Here is a 3,773-nt window from a genome sequence, read left to right as displayed (position 1 = left end):
CACCCACAAGACACCCACTCATGGTTGCAAAAAAACCTCACAGTCCCCTGCTAGGACCAGATCTGCTGTTCCCACTGCTTTCCTTATCACCATGAGCTGCTCCCCACCAGACACCACACCCCATTCACACGCCTTTGGTCACTATGTAGCTCAGTGGCAATCACTGCCCCAAAGTGACTCCGGTGCAGGCACCCACAGCACGAACTCCCCACACCGGATTCTGTCCACACACAGAGAATTCTCTCCGCCGGGCTCCTTCGGTTCCTCTCGCTGCTCTCCGTCCTGCCGCCAGACACTGCTCATCTGCATAGCCCCGCCCATAGACACGTGACACCTTCTGTCGTTTTGGTCTCAATTGAATGAGTTGCCTGCGGGGACTGAGCACGTCACCTCATGTCACAGCCCCAGCGCACGTCACAGCCGCCGGGCGGGGATTGTCTGTGAGCCCCGCGCTGGGGGCGGGGCTTCAGGGAGAGACCCAGCCCCATAGACAGCCTGGGGCAGGGAGACATTGGGGGAGGGGATGGGGGGAAGGGAGAGACCCAGCCCCATAGACCTGTAGGGACAGGGAGATATTGGGGGAGGGGATGGGGGGGAATGGAGAAACCCAGCCCCATAGGTGCAGGAGATATTGGGGTCAGGAGGAGAGGGAGTTGGCAGAGACCCAGCCTGGGATGCAGGAGAATTGGGGTGGGTGCAGGGAGCTGGGGGAGAGAAGAGACATGTGTGGTGTGTGGGCGGGGGGAAATGTTGGTCCAAGTAATCTGAGTCACTCCCAGGACATGCTGTGCAGGGGGGAGCACAGGGGCAGGGAGAGAGACCCAGCCCCACGGAGCCCCAGAGGGATATTGGGGGCAGGGGAGGGGATGGAGGGAGGAGAGACCCAGCCCCATAGACCCCTAGAGGCAGGAAATGAGGGGAGAAGGGGGTAGGGAGGGATCCAGCCCTATAGACCTGTAGGGGCAGGGAGATATTGGGGGCAGGGAAGGGGATGGAGGGCTGGAACTGGGGGGGCTGCAGCAGCCCCTGGCTTGACGTGGTTTCCATCACACCCAGGGGTTACAGTTGTTTCGGTGGCTCAGCACCCCCCACTATACAGATTGTTCTGGCACCACTGGCCTAGGCTCACCGTCTAGTGCTCAGGGCCTGCCTGGCTCTCCTAGAGCAGGGCGAGCGCCCAGCTCTCCTGGGGCAGGGCTGGCGAAAGCTCTGGACAGATACTAACAGCGCCAGGGAGCCTGGACGAATATTAGTTGGACAGAGGAGCATGGGGGAGTTTTATCAGAGAGCAGAAATGAATCCCGAACACAGCACTGGAGCTGCAGTGCTCAGCGCGTGGGCCTGGGTCTCCTGCACAGTCTCCCTGCTCCCCCTCGTGGCATAACAAGTTCCCTGCAGAGAAGCAGAGGGGCGGGAACGAGGGCTGCGGTGGGAGCTGCAGCACCCCCATGTCTCACTGTGAAAAGCTCCAGGTGCTGTGGGAACAAAGCCAGCATTATTGTGCGATTCCAGAGAACCCCGGAGCTGTGCTGCCCCTGTGGAGTGTGAGCAGGAATTGCACGTTTTCACATTGCTTGTGAACATACCTGGGTACAGTTCACAGGCTTTCAGCACCCCTGACAGGCTGATTAGAACACCTGCAGCCAATCAAGGCAGAGCTAATCAGGGCACCTGGGTTTAAATAGGAGCTCACTTCAGTTTGTGGTGTGTGTGTGAGGAGCTGGGAGCAAGAGACACAAGGAGCTGAGAGGGAGAGGGAGAGGGAGAGTGAGAGGGTGTAGCTGCTGGAGGACTAAGGAGTACAAGTGTTATCAGACACCAGGAGGAAGGTCCTGTGGTGAGGATAAAGAAGGTGTTGGGAGGAGGCCAGGGGGAAGTAGCCCAGGGAGTTGTAGCTGTCATGCAGCTGTTACAGGAGGCGCTATAGACAGCTGCAATCCACAGGGCCCTGGGCTGGAACCCGGAGTAGAGGGCGGGCCTGGGTTCCCCCCAAACCTCCCAACTCCTGATCAGACACAGGAGGAGTTGACCCAGACTGTGGGTTCCACCAGAGGGGAAGATCACTGAGGTGAGAAAATCTGCCAATAAGCGCAGGACCCACCAAGGTAGAGGAGGAACTTTGTCGCAGCCTCTAATTGCGGCATTTTTAAACGATCTGCATGCTGCTTGCAGGCTCCTAAAAGGAGCTGCTGTGGCAAGTGTTAATTTCCATCCAACCACCTGTACTTATGCCGATAGGTTGACTTTAGGTCTTTAACTTTGATTGGTAGCTGAGAAGATGGTAAATTGGACAGAAACCTCTTCATTTCCTTGTTATTTCCTGACTTCTTTATTCATCGCCTTTTCCTTATTTCCCAGCAGATTGACTAGACAGCAGATGTGGGTGCTAGCAGGGGGACCTGACGGACTCCTTATTTTCTGATTTCTTTTGGAAGCATTGAACTTGCCAGGGCACAGTCAGATTCTGGATGCTCATGTAAATGTAACACCTCAGGCTCAGCTTTAGTTCTGTTTCTCAGCTCTTTTGGAAAATCAATCTTTAGTCTGACATGCAGCATCCTTGCATTAGGAGATGGCTAATTAATAAGACCATAAACCTTGGCAATCAAATGGAACCTGAAGTCCACAGAAGACCCCGAAAGGCCCTTGGGGAGTGAAGTGCAAGTTGAGGAAGACTTCCCTGCACAGCTTCTCTCTCAATTCTCGTTTTCCTGTACTGAGCGCAAAAGTCAGGAATCAGCTCAGGGTAGGGTTATACCATGTGTGTGCAGTGGTTAGACAAGGAACTGGACTGGTATGGAGCAAAACTCTTGTGCGTGCCTGATGACTGTACGTTTGAGAAGGAGCAGAAAAGAGCATTGGGGCTGCGGTATAGCGCTTGCATAGGCTTTCTGTGGCCTGTTTTGCTGTAAGAGTTAAAACAGTGAGAGATTGTTAGTCACAGGTCAGTGGGTGGTTTTATGCAAATTAGGAGAGTACAGGGAAACCAGCAAGAGGAAGGAGGCTGAAAGACTTCTCTGTCTTTGAACAGAACTGTGTGTTAAGGGTTCTTGCTTTGAATTCTTCCAGTGGAGTCATTTCGGGGAAGTGGTCATCACTTCGAGTTACCTAGTTATCAAAGTGTCGGGAATGGTGTTTAGTGCGTGTCTGGGAGCTCCTCGTGCTGAAGTAGAAAGCAGTGGGGGAAGAGCGACTGCCTAACATCCGAAACTCTCAGCATTGCCTCTCAGCTTCTTGGAGCTAAGATCAAGTGTAGAGCTCAGATGGGGTGAGTAGTGTCTTGGCCTATCCAAGGCCGTGATCAAGCGTCTTGGTGTTATTGGTCTTTTGGCCTCGAGATGAAAACCTGGTCTGTGTCTTGGGAGCCTTGAAGAAAAAATTATCTAAATTATGTCTGTTCTTATCAGTTTAATATCTGATAGGTCCTTTATTTGAGGACTGTATATTAAATTGATTTTTGAAACAAGGGGATGTAATGGAGCTTGCTCTGTCCACCCCATGCATTGACCTGGTATTGCAGTGTCTCCAGGATCAGTGCCTCTCCTTCTGGGGAGAATTGTCTGGTTAGAAAAGCAGAAAAAGTTTTACTCTAAAGATGCTGATTTGAGAAGATTTTTTTAAAGTAGTTGAAAAATCAGGCCTCTTTAGCACTTTGGTTTCTTCATAACCACATATTGTTAAAATTTCTTAGGAGTGTTTTCTGAGTCTACAGATGTGAGTTTCTTTGTTTTGCTGGAGGATTGTTTTGAAAGCTGGGATTCTTCTCTTTGCTG

General features: G+C 52.4%; 1 pseudogene; it reads left to right on the top strand.

Annotated features, from left to right (window-relative positions):
• Positions 1-3,374: 3,374 nt before the first annotated feature.
• LOC123359756 lies at positions 3,375-3,545 on the top strand (annotated as a pseudogene).
• Positions 3,546-3,773: the final 228 nt, after the last annotated feature.

Source organism: Mauremys mutica, unplaced genomic scaffold (assembly GCF_020497125.1).
Source record: "Mauremys mutica isolate MM-2020 ecotype Southern unplaced genomic scaffold, ASM2049712v1 Super-Scaffold_100186, whole genome shotgun sequence".
Lineage (NCBI taxonomy): Eukaryota > Metazoa > Chordata > Testudines > Geoemydidae > Mauremys > Mauremys mutica.
This window is presented reverse-complemented; position numbering and strand designations above follow the sequence as displayed.